The sequence below is a fragment of the Macrobrachium rosenbergii genome, chromosome 8, assembly GCF_040412425.1.
Source record: "Macrobrachium rosenbergii isolate ZJJX-2024 chromosome 8, ASM4041242v1, whole genome shotgun sequence".
Taxonomy (NCBI): Eukaryota; Metazoa; Arthropoda; class Malacostraca; order Decapoda; family Palaemonidae; genus Macrobrachium; species Macrobrachium rosenbergii.
In genome coordinates, this window is record NC_089748.1 from 47,994,353 (window position 1) to 48,008,349 (window position 13,997).

Sequence of the window (13,997 nt, forward strand, 5' to 3'; positions counted from 1 at the left end):
TATTTATAGGTACTAAAATGAAGCAATGTCCGACATTCATCTAAGAATGCGGAGATAAAACTTTGTTATAATTGTCGCTTAGTAATTATTACAGTGTATCCTCTTGAGATTAAAAATAAAGGTCATTAAAATCAACCTCTCTGTTTGATTTGGGTACCTTTTAGGTAATCTCGCTGGGTGTTGTCATCGTCCAGCAAATGCATTTGTGTGTTTGTGTATGTGTGTGTATATATATGCGCCGGCAAGCACGCATGTTTGTTTGTGCTCGATCAGTTGTTATTCAGCCTTAATTGTTATTGGACGTGATCTAATACGCCGATCAACAGCGCGTTTGATCTCTTTCCCCGCGGCGTTGCAACGCGCATATTAGCGTCCGTTCGTGCTTAGCAGTGGGTTGGGAGACATTTTCATAAAGCTGCTCTTATTGCTTTGAAGTCCTGGGATGGTTGGGGGGGACGGGGATGTGGGGGGGTAGGAGGTAGGGCAGGGGATGGCGGCCTCCCGTTTGCGATGAACAATAAACTTCGATAATCGCCACCCCGAGGTTTATCTGAAAGTGTACGTCCCACACTGTTGTAAAACATGTTGTGGACATATCGAAAACTTGTCGCGAACATATTGAAAACTTGTCGCGAACATGTCTAAAACTTGTCGCGAACATATCGAAAACTTGTCGCGAACATATAGAAAACTTGTCGCCAACATATCGAAAACTTGTCGCACACACAACACTTACATGTCAGCAACTTAATCGTAGCCCTTACTAGTGTGTTCATACGATTATCCAGTATTTGCCAAAGATTCGTTCTGCACCTACGGCAGTTGACTTGTTTTCAACCTGTATTTGACATGTATGCGATAAGTTTCCCTATGCTTTATCTGAAAGTGTACGTCCCACTCAACAGAGGAACATGTCACAAACATATCGATAACTTGTCGCGCACATGTCACAAACATGTTTAATACAAGTCGACGACTTATGCTGTAAAAGTAAATATATAGTTAATCAGTGACAGCAATTTCTCTTAATAATGTTTTAAAACTAGAGCAAATGTTATAATGCACTATATAGCTAATGAATAACACATTTTCTCTTAATTTTATAAAATACATGAAAATGTTTAAGAAAATGTTCATGGGATTGGTACGACTTGTAAACATTTTCATGTATTTTACAAAATTTTTAAGAGAAAATGTCATTAACTGTATACACTTGCATTTCGTATTTTCTTTTTCTTTAAATTATTAAGTGAAAATGCCGTAACTTATTAACTATATACTCCTGCATTTTAACATTTTCTTTATTTTTACATTATTGAGAGAAAATGCTTTCACTTTCTAGCTAAATACTCCTGCATTCAAACATTGATTTTACAACATTATTAAGAGAAAATGCTGTAAATTATATACTCTTGTATTCAACATTTTTTTCTTTTTGTACAAAAGTATTAAGAGAAACTGCTGTCACTGATTAACTGTAAACTCTAGCATTTAAATTTTTTTCTATTTACAACATTATTGAGAAAATGGCGTCACTTATTATCTATATACCCCAGCATTTACAATTTTTTCTATTTTTAGAACATTATTGAAAGAAAATGCTTTCAATAATTAACTATAAACCTGCATTTAAATTTTTTTCTATTTTTACGACATATGGAAAGAAAATGCTTTCACTTATTAACCATAAACTCCTGCATTTAATTTTTCTATTTGTACAACATTATTAAGAAAATGCTGTCACTTTATATATATATATATATATATTATATATATATATATATATATATATATATATATATATATATATATATGTATATATATATATATATATTTATATATATATATATATATATATATATATATATATATATATATATATATATATATACCCTGCATTTACTTGACGTATTTTTATAAGCAAACAAAGCCACCTCTGGCCCATGAGCCGAAATCTGCGACGCCGTCCTCCCAGAATGGCAATATAGGAGGGAATAGCGGAGAGGGACACATGACTAATGGCCAGTCATACAGGGTGCCATTTGTCATCTCCCCGTGGCACCGAAGTCCCTCTTAGTTCTCGCAAACAAAATGGGAACTCAAAAAATAGAGAAGAAAAAGGAGAAGAGGAGAAAAAATATTGCGCCGGAAATAAAGGGGAAAGAGACGTTGTATGCGAAATTGCGTGTTGGGTCGGTTCCGTTCGTTGCAGTTGGTGTCGTCTGGAAGAACTTGTGAACGTGCGCTGACTGGAGTGCTTGGATGGATTTGGTGGTTGGGTTGTTGTCTGCAGGCTTCAGACGATGGTTGTGATTTGTTGTTTTCCTCTCTCTCTCTCTCTCTCTCTCTCTCTCTCTCTCTCTCTCTCTCTCTCTCTCTCTGCCTCTAGGCGGTGTTTGTGACTTGTAAGTCTCTCCAATTCTTTCTATGTTCGTGTCTGCATTCAGACATTGACTGTGACTTGTAATAAGTCTCTCTCTCTCTCTCTCTCTCTCTCTCTCTCTCTCTCTCTCTCTCTCTCTCTCTCTCTCTCTAGACGTTGTCTCTGACTTGTAAATCTCTCTCATTCTTTCTCTCTGCTTGTGTCAGCTTTCAGACACTGACTGTGACTTGTAATAAGTGTCTCTCTCTCTCTCTCTCTCTCTCTCTCTCTCTCTCTCTCTCTCTCTCTCTCTCTCTCCTCTCCCTCTCTCTCTCTCTCTCTCTCTCTCTCTCTCTCTCTCTCTCTCTCTCTCTCTCTCTCTCTCTGCCTCAAGACGTTGTCTGTGACTTGTAAATCTCTCTCACTTTTTCTCTATTTTTGTGTTTGTTTTCAGACATTGACATTGACTGTGACATGTAATAAGTCTCTCTCTCTCTCTCTCTCTCTCTCTCTCTCTCTCTCTCTCTCTCTCTCTCTCTCTCTCTCTCTCTCTGAGAGTACTGCTTGACGTTATTCAATGGGATGGCTTGGTGCCCTTTAAACCAAAACCTTATCGCGCGTCTCGCTTTGCGTTTAATCTGCGGAGATAATCGTGCAGCAAATTGGGTCATGCAGCCTAAATTGACTTCCGTCGGTATCGGTGTCCTTGGCCTTTGGAGGGGTCAAGGCATTTGCAGTTGAGAGGCATATAGTAAAATTTGGTGAGGAAAATATTTGCTGTCGATAGGAAATATTTTACTGATGGAAATAATGTTTACAGGAAAATATTTGCTTTGGGTATGAAATATTTTGCGGAGGAAGGTAATGATGGATCAGTTTACACGGAGGAAAATAATTATGGATCAGTGTTTACACAGAGGAAAGTAATGATGGATCGTTGTTTACACGGAAGAAAATGATGATGGCTCAGTTTATACACAGAGGAAAATAATGATGGATCAGTGTTTACACAGAGGAAAATAATGATGGATCAGTGTTTACACGGAGGAAAATAGTGATGGATCTGTCACACTGGGGAAAATAATGATGGATCAGTGTTTACATGGAGGAAAATAACGATGGATCTGGGTTTACACAGGGCAATAATGATGATCAGTGATTACGCGGAGGAAAATATAATGGATCAATGTTTACACTTGGGAATATAATGATGGATCAGTGTTCACATAGAGGAAAGAATGATGGGTGAGTTTTTACGTGGAGGAAAATAATGATGTATCAGTGTTTACACGGAGGAAAATAATGGTGGATCAATGTTTACATGGGGGACAGTAATGATGGATCAGTGTTTACACAGATGAAAATAATGATGGATCTGTGTTTACATTGGGGAAAATAGTGTTGGATCTGTGTTTACATTGCAGACAATAATGAGATCAGTGATTACGCAGAGGAAAATGTGGTGGATCAGTGTTTATGCGTAGGAAAATAATGATGGATGTGTTTACACGGAGGAAAATAATGATGTGTCAGTGTTTCCACGGAGAGAAATAATGATGGGTCAGTGTTTACACGGAGGAAAATAGTAATGCATCGGTGTTTACACGGAGGAAAATAGTGATGCATCAGTGTTTACACGGAGGAAAATAGTGATGCATCAGTGTTTACACGGAGGAAAATAGTGATGCATCAGTGTTTACACGGAGGAAAATAGTGATTGGTCATTGTTTACGTGGAGGAAAATGTTTATATTTAAAATGAAAAGGGTGTTGTACAATAATCAGGAACGTATTTCAAATTGGGATGGAAATATTTGTAATTGGAAAAAAATAATTAGAGTACCGATGAAAATATTCTCAACTGGGAGGAAAATAGTTGCATAAATAGCAAAATCATGCGAAGGAGAGTTAGTCACAAAATGGAAAATAACTGCAACGTGGGAAATATTCATATCAAGAGGAAAATATTGCTGACAAAAATAGCAGCGCATTTATAACCAGTGTCATATCAATTTATTTTTTGAAATTAACTAATTCACTTCAATTTGGCTTTCTCTTTTTCATTTCGCCCTTTTTTCATCGTGTTTTATATTTCGAAATGAAGCCATCTCATCTGGGGGACGGCGCCCCTTCCCCACCCTTTCCCATCCCCAAGGGGTGGGTGGGTTGGCACACGGGAGGAGTGATTTATTATCGGGAGTATTTTTGGCATTAGTGCGAAAGCCACATTTGATAAAAGCGCGCTCAGGGCGGATGGCTGGCACTTTTGAATGAAAAATGTGGGCCCCCGGTCATTACTGCGTGCGAAACTTTTCCTCGTGATAAATACTGGGTTGTCATTTTTTTTTATATCATTTGGATCAGGCGTCCAGTTTGGAATTTACCGTAGGGTCAGGCTTTTCCGGGACGGGGGGATGGTGGGCCCGCATTGCATTTCGTGTATCAGTTGCTGTCGTTGTCTCCGAGTTTCGTTTGTTAATTAAGTTTAACGCAGTTGGAGTGAGTTGTGTAAAATCTCCGTCATTTATTGTAAGTGGTGGTTGGTGGGTGGTTTTTTATGTCTTAGTTACATCTTGATTTAAGTGACTGTTTCTCAAATATTGACCTTGGTTACAAAAACCCATTAAACTAATTGAAAATTTCATTGAAAGACACTATTTCCACCTAGATTCTGCTCCTGACAGCTGAAGGCAATATTTGCAATAAAAAAAAAAGGTATTTTAGTATGCGTCCTTCAAAAAGGCTACCGCTTTTAAACTACTGTAGAGATAAAGAGCTAAAATAAGTCGCATTTAGTAGTTAAGGAGTGTGTCAACAATATTTGTGGAAAAAATCTAAGTGTAAGTAGTGTCTTTCAATAAAATTTTCAGTTATATGCAATTTTGTAACCCGAGTCAATATTTGAGCAAGTCTCTTAAATAGATTATGGGGAGATAAAATAAGAAGACTCTATATGTGGAAGACGAGCATTTTGCTCAAAACCTAATTAAATTTTTTCAGATGCCCGGTATTCTTGGACAATTTCATAATAGTAAAATATAGTTCCGTAGGAAGACTTGAGTAGAGATGTGGAATATCAGAAAAACCGTGCTTTAGTTGTCATTTACGTCTCTGTACTTTGTACTTCCACCAAAGACTAAGATGGAACGGTCATGAAATTCTTGTCATTTTGGAATGAAAATTAAAGTGTTAGGGTTGCATATGTCCAGTTCACGTTGGACACGAAGAACCTTACAACTGAAGATCACGGAGGATGATGTGCGTGTGTGTGTGTGTGTGTGCGTTTTATTTTCCTGTAAAAGAAAACTATTGTGCCGGTTTTATCTGTCCGTCTGCACTTTTTCTGTTTGCCCTCAAGTCTTAAAAACTACTGAGGCTAGAGGGCTGCAAATTGGTGTGTTGGTCATTCTCAGTCCAATCATCAAACATACCAAATTGCAGCCCTCTAGCCTCGGTAGTTTTTTTTTTTATTTAAGTTTAAAGTTAGCTATAATCATGCGTGTGGCAACGATATAGACAGGCATTATACCGAGACCACCTAAAGATAGATTTATTTCCGGTGGCCTTGATTTTACGCTGTACAGGTAACTCGATTGCGCCGAAGAGACTTGGGTACATTTTTTACTTATTTAAAGCCGAGAGGGGTATGAGCTAGGTCACGGTAACAAGTGAAAGCTGCGGAAAGGAAAACGAGAAGTGTTAGTCAGCATAATTATTCGAAAGAGAAACACACTGAAAGGCTCCTCGAATATCACGGTAATGCCTTGAAGTCTTCAAGCTTAAGATGCGAAGGACTTGGTAACTTTCTGATAAATTGAGAACCTGAGGGTTTTCAGCCTTCATCAAATGGCAACATCACCGAATTCACGAGGAAGGAAGATGTATAGCAACAAACATGTAACAAGGAAAGAAAAATGAAAGAACAAATAACAGTAAGAAGAACAAAGAAGAAGAAGAAGAAGGCGGCGGCAGGGGAAAGGGATTCCGAGAATAAAAGAGAATGATTAAATTGCACTAATAAGCTGAAGAGCCTCATAAAGACATTGGTGGAGGAGGGGGTTGGGTGGGGTGGGGTAGGATGAGACTGGCCCGCCCATCCGAGGGAAGAGGAAAAGGGAAAGGTCCTGGGCCTGGGCAACCTGCCCCGGGGTTGGGGGGAGGGGGCGGATATAGGGTGGAGTAGCTTAAAGGCTGGACAACCATTGGGTGGGTTAAATGAAAGGTGGACTGGAAAGGGGGGGGGGGGTGTGGTTGGAGTTAGTGAGAGGGGCCAGTGGCTATCAGCTGAATTTAATGAAAGGTCTTCCGTCTGGACAGGAATAATCGATTTCATAGACCGGTGGATGTGGAGGATGTTGTCTTTGTAGATTGAGAGTTGAATGTTATGTTTTGGTGAGTTTTGAAAGTCGTTACTTGTGTTCGTCTCCTCATTATCTAGTGATTTAAGTGAAAGCCTCAATGATTTAGTACTTGTAAGTTAAAACCTTCATCAGTTAGTTATTTACGTTAAAACCTTAGTTATTTAAGTGGAAACCTTAATCAGTTAGTTATTTAAGTGGAAACCTTAATCAGTTAGTTATTTAAGTGGAAACCTTGATTAGTTAGTTATTTAAGTGGAAACCTTAATTAGTTATTTAAGTGGAAACCTTAATTATTTAGTTAAGTGGAAACCTTAATTAGTTAGTTATTTAAGTGGAAACCTTAGTTATTTAGGTATTAAAGTGGAAACCGTAATATTTTAGTGATTTAAGTAAAAACCTTAGTTATTTAGTGTTATAAATGAAAACCTTAATGATTTAGTTCTTTTAAGTGAAAACCTTAATTGTTTAGTGTTTTAAATGTAAACCCTAAGTACTTAGTGACTTAAGTGAAAACCTTAATTATTTAGTGATTTAAGTGGACTGTAATTATTTAGTGATATAGGTGAAAACCTTAATTATCTACTGAATTAAGCGATGCCTTAATTATTTAGCGATTTAATTGAAAACCTTAAATCCCGGTCTCTTAAAAGTTAAGAATAATGGTTTTAGTTTTGGAAAATAGGATTCAACGGCCCTGAACGCGTAAAGGAACTTATTAAAGGCAGAATTAATTAGTAAAAACACTGCAATATATTTTGGTAAGGTAATACTGGCAAGAAGGGCCCAAGTAATGTTATGGCAGGGAATTAAGAGAGAGAGAGAGAGAGAGAGAGAGAGAGAGAGAGAGAGAGAAGAAACCATATCTTCAGAGAGAGAGAGAGAGAGAAAGAGAGAAAGAAGAAACCATATCTTCAGAGAGAGAGAGAGAGAGAGAGAGAGAGAGAGAGAGAGAGAGAGAGAGAGAGAGAGAAGAAACCATATCTTCAGAGAGAGAGAGAGAGAGAGAGAGAAGAAACCATATCTTCAGAGAGAGAGAGAGAGAGAGAGAGAGAGAGAGAAGAAACCATATCTTCAGAGAGAGAGAGAGAGAGAGAGAGAGAGAGAGAGAGAAACCATATCTGCATTGCCTTATGTTGTAGCCAAATATAAATCTATGAGATCAGTAAAAGCAGCCGTACACACACACACACACACACACACACACACACACACACACACACACACACACACACACAGGAAAGCGACGCCAGAGAAAATATCCGACCAAAGCGAAGCTGTCACTCGAAGGGACCGCCAGTTTCCGGCGGTGAATTTAATGCCGAAGGGTGATCATCGGGAAAGGGGGAGCGAAGTAATAAAGAGAAAAGAAACGCAGGAGGAGGAGGAGGAGGAGAAGGGTGAGGGGCGGATGCTCCCTCCTTTCTCTTCCGACGGGAGTGGTGTTAGGGGAGATGATCGCAATGTCGTAGGGCGGAGGAATCCCTTTGTGATTCTGCATTTTTGGGGACTTGTTTTGATGGAATGCGCTCGAGTGAATTATGTCCATTTTTAAGGATGCTTTATTGGAAGAGATGGATATGATTTTTCTCTACAGAATGGAAGTATTTCAAGGCCATTTTGATGACATTATTCTTTTGCAAGAAACTACTTTCTCTCTCTCTCTCTCTCTCTCTCTCTCTCTCTCTCTCTCTCTCTCTCTCTCTCTCGGTTTGGGGTTTGGTTTTGATGGAATGTGCTCAAGTGAATTATGTCAGATTTTAAGAATATTGTATCAGAAGCGATGGACATAATTTTGCTTTTAATTAATAGAAATATTTCAGGGCCAATTCGACGACAAAACTTCCTCGCAAGTAACAATTTTTTTCCCTTACAAAGGAAATGTATAGCGGACGGAAAAGAATATTTTATAGTAAGGGATGAATGTTATTTTCCTTCTATATAGAATGGAAGTATTTCCTCTCAAGTAACATTTTTTTCCTCTACGAAGGAAATGTATAACTGACGGGACAGGGATATATTACAGCAAACTCTGGACATGGTTTTTGCTTTACAGAACCGAAATATATCAAGGTCAGTTCGACGACAATACTTCCTTATAAGAAACATTGAATTTTTTCAATATTTTAATTTCTACGAATTTTTTTAATATTTTAATTTTTATTTGTTTAGTTATTTAGTTATTTATTTTTGGTTTTCCCAGCGAAGGAAAAGCATAGCAGACAGGACGTACCGCATCTGGCGTAACGTTGGACGTTTAAAAGCTAGTAACCAGGAGAGAGAGAGTCCTCGTCTCTCCCCCTCCCTCCCCCCACCTCCCCACCTCCCCAGGCGAGAAGAAATGCACGACTCGCGAGTTAATTATAAAGCGTCGCAGCAGCAGCAGCAGCAGCAGCAAATACTTGCAGTAAAATTGGCTGCGAGAATTCTTAGGTCTGTGAAAGACTGAGTGGAATGTGAAGTGCCATTTATTACGAGAGACACTCTCGCCAGTCGCGAGACGCGACACAAACGACAGCAGCAGCACAGCAGCGTCAGCGGCACGAGGGGAGAAGAAGAAGAAGAGGGGAAAAGAGAACGACAGCAGCGACTGCGACTTGGAATGGGGAAGGGGAGGGGTGAGAGAGAGGAGAGGGGATGTCATCTGAATATTTTGAGGGGAAGTGTAGAGATAGAGAGAGGGGGGATGGTGAACGGGTAGAGAGAGAGGGGTGAGGAGAGAGAGAGGGGAGGGGGGGAGGGGGAGGAGAGAGCGAGCTCAGTGGAAGTAATGAACCAAGAATGGAATGGGGGATTAGTGACGATGAGGGGGAGAGGAGGGGAATGTTTTGAGATTTATTGGGATGGTTTAGATTGAGATCTAAATACTGACGTCACTTGTTGTGGGGAGGAAAGATGGGGGTGTTCCTCCCCCCCCCCCTTGTTCGTGGCCTTGTGTCGCTATGGGCATTGGTCATTATCGGATTTTATTGATTTATAATTATCTATATTTTTTTTTATTTATATTTTAAGTAGTGCAGGGTTGTCTGATGCCGAATTTAATGGAGTAGTAAAAGCCATTGTTAGTTAATTGGTTCTTTCTTCCTTTTTAGTACATGTATCTTATTGGCTTTAGATAATTAAACAAAAATAAACGTGTTTTGTAAAGCCTGTGACATTCAAAAAAGTGTCCATAGTAAGCTATGAATAATTTTGCTGTAGCGCATAATTCTGCATCTTTTTCTGAGAGAATTTTCCTTTGTAATGTTACAGTAATACGCATGCTTTCATACGCCCACATATGCGTGGACATATTTACATATGCTATATGTGTATAAACATATGTAAATTTTATGGCAGATGTCATATGTATCACATGGTGTGCTTGACACGGAATCCTTGGAAAATTTCCTTAATTACATTGCAGTTATACGCATGCTTTCATACGCCCACATATGCGTGAGCATATTTACATATGCTATATGTGTATAAACATATATAAATTTTATGGCAGATGTCATCTGCAACACATTGTGCTTTACAAGGAATCCTTGAAAAATTCCCCTAGTTATATTACAGTAATACGCATGCTTTTATACGCCCACATATACGCGGACATATGCTATGTGGGTATACACTTATGTACATTTCATGGCAAACGTCATATGTAACACATGATGTGGTTTGCGCGGAATCCTTGAAAAATTTCCTTAGTTATTTTGCAGTTATACGCATGCTTTTTTACGCCCACATACGCCTGGGCAAATTTACATATGCTTTATGGTTATACACATATGCAATATGGCAAATGTCATATGTATCACTTGGTGTGCTTTACTGGGAATCCTTTAAAAATTTCCCTAGTTATATTACAGTAATACGCATGCTTTTATACGCCCACATATATATGGACATATTTCCATATGCTGTATGGGGTATACGCTAATGCAAATTTTATGGCAGATGTCATGTGTGTCACATGGTGTGCTTTACGCGGAATCCTTGTACAGTGGTTGAGATGGTGGTTGGCGTTTATGGCTCCTGTGGTTGGAAGGGCCACTACAAGATTGGGGTTGGGGGTGGGGGTGAAGACTGCGTCACAAACGCTGGTTTTATGAGCCGTATTTTTCAGTTTTTGCGCCAGCTTTATTTTGCTCTGTACGTGATTGGCATCTACGATATTGCGTCTGGGGTGAATTCTAGTTTTCGTTAATTTGTCAAGGTCATTTATTGCTTTGATGTTGTCTTGCTCAGTCCTGACGGTCTAATATATATACATATATATATATATATATATATATATATATATATATATATATATATATATATATATATATATATAATTTTTTTTTATTGTGGGTAAATAAATATTACCTGCACAATGTCCCAAAAAACATTATCCTACTGTGATGAACGGCATTAACGGGTCTAATTAATCTTTTATAATTATGAACTTCAGTTTGATAATTATAGCGATAACTGTATCTTCATTCATCAGTAATGTCCCCAAAAATTGTCATATTGTGACGAATCGCATTAACGGGTCTAATTATTAATCTTTATAATTATGAACTTTAGTGTAATAATTATAGCGATAAGTAATATCTTCATTTATCCATTATATCCCCAAAATTGCCATATTGTGACGAATCGCTTAATCGGGCTTAATTAATCTTCATATGAACCGCAGTTGTAATAATTACAGCGATAACTAATATCTTCATTTATCCATTATATCCCAAAAAGTGCCATATTATGACGAATCACTTAAACAGGGTGAATTAATCTTCATATGAACCGTAATTGTAATAATTATAGCGATAACTAATATCCATTATATCCCAAAAATTGTCATATTGTGACGAATCGCTTAATCAGGCTTAATTATTCTTCATATGAACCGCAATTGTAATAATTATAGCGATAACTAATATCTTCATTTATCCATTATATCCCAAAAAGTGCCATATTGTTACGAATCACTTAAACAGGGTTAATTATTCTTCATATGAACCGTAATTGTAATAATTATAGCGATAACTAATATCTCCCTTTATCCATTATATCCCAAAATTTGCCACATTGTGACGAATCACTTAAGCAGGCTTAATTAATATGAACCACAATTGTGACAATTATAGCGATAGCTAATATCTCCCTTTATCCATTATATCCCAAAAATTGCCGTATTGTGACGAATCGCTTAATCGGACTCAATTATCTTTCCTATATAAGGATGTGCTTTATGAAGTATCATCGACGCCGAAGACCTCTGCCATCTATCTAATGATTTTCCATTTAGCCAGAGGCCTTCTGCTGTTGATGGTGTAAGGGAGAAGGAAAGGGGGGAATTTTAATGCCAGTGGAAGGGAGACACACGAAAACATATATCAGATACATCCTGCTGGATAGAAGCCTACAAGTGAAGAGGAGAGAGAGGAGGAGGAGGAGGAGGAGGAGGGGAGGGAGGTTAGAAGAGGAGGAGGGGTAGGTTAGGAGAGGGAGAGGAGGAGGGGAAGGTTAGACAGGGGTGAGGGGAGTTAGAGAGGAGGAGGAGGGGGGGGGTTAGAGAGGAAGAGGAGGAGGGGGGAGGAGGAGGAGGAGGAGATGGCTACGTCTGCCTTTCCTTCACTCGTGTTCTCTAAACATAATCATTCTCTCTCTCTCTCTCTCTCTCTCTCTCTTCTCTCTCATTGTTACTGTGTGTTTGTGATGTGCGGTCTTATTATTTCCGCGTAAATGTTTATTTGATCTTGCAGTGTGTTTTTTTCCTATCTCTCTCTCTCTCTCAGATATTTTCGCAAAGTCATCCGCCATCATTTTCTCCGTCACAAATTTAAATTAGTGGGATACCGCATCCCACTTCGGTCTTGCGAGCTCAGGCGCCTGCTCTGATAAGAGCAACTGAAATGATTGGTTCTCACGCAATAAAGTCTCTCTCTCTCTCTCTCTCTCTCTCTCTCTCTCTCTCTCTCTCTCTCTCTGCATCTCGAAATATGCGGCCGGAATTGCTCTAAAATTGTATAATAAAGAGCGTCTCGAGTGGCACATTACGCCTTCAGTGGTGGTGACATATTAAGAGTGATCGTCCAGTTGCCTCTTGCCGAATTTCTCTTTGGTCGGTGGGAGGACTCAATATCCCTCCCCAGGGCCGCTGCCCTCCCCAACACCGCCACACTGTTGACTTTGGGGAACGTAGCCTTTTCGAAATATGTGCAAGATATTCCGTTTGGTTTAGGGCTGGGTATTTTGGTCATTTTATATTTGGAAGCTTTGAATTTGGTTAGTGGCTCTGCGGGCTTGTTCCTATAGAATAGGGTTTATATTCTGAATAATAACACACACAATAATAATACACAATAATAATAATACATACAATAATACTTTAACAGAACGATGGAGCAACAAAAGAATCACGATAGACAAGTGGCAGGACAATCAAAACTCCACGATTGAAAAACACATATATGGTTCAATCATAATAATAATAATAATAATAATAATAATAATAATAATAATAATTTACAGCAGTCACTTCTCCTCTGTCTCACAGATCATCGAGAGGATGTGTCATACTTTTTCAGTTGTTTTTATTGTGTTGCTGTCAACAGAGCCGGGTTTGTAAATGCATTTGTCCATCTGTCTGTCACGCTTACCTTTTCGTCGCAACACCTTCGTGGCTGCAGGGGTGTCAGTCAAACTTTGTACATGTGTGTGATACATGAAGGGAGGTTGTTTGTTCTGTATGTCTGTACGCCAAGGTGCACTTACTATATATATATATATATATATATATATATATATATATATATATATATATATATATATATATATATATATATATAATTTTTTATACAACGTGATTTATATACATTCATGAAGCTGCAAATGTCGCTTATATCCGATTCACGCTACTTCGGGAATATCCCCGGTGGGAAATTATCAATGAAGGGGAATTTTTAAAATGATAAATGGATTAGTACGGGCTGGTCTGATCCGACACGGTACTCCTTCTCGACTCCATCTGGCGGTCAAATCCATATATATATATATATATATATATATATATATATATATATATATATATATATATATATATATATATATATATATATATATATATATGATATATATATATATATTATATATATGTATATATATATATGTATATATATATATATATATATATATATATATATATATATATATATGGATATATATATATATATATTATATATATGTATATATATATGTATATATATATATATATATATATATATATATATTATATATATATAT

General features: G+C 37.9%; 1 protein-coding gene across 1 annotated transcript in view; it reads left to right on the plus strand.

Moving 5' to 3' along the window:
* CadN (Cadherin-N) overlaps positions 1 to 13,997 on the plus strand; it is a 418,643-nt gene that overhangs the window by 64,565 nt on the left and 340,081 nt on the right. The gene's annotated exons all lie outside the window — the stretch shown is intronic.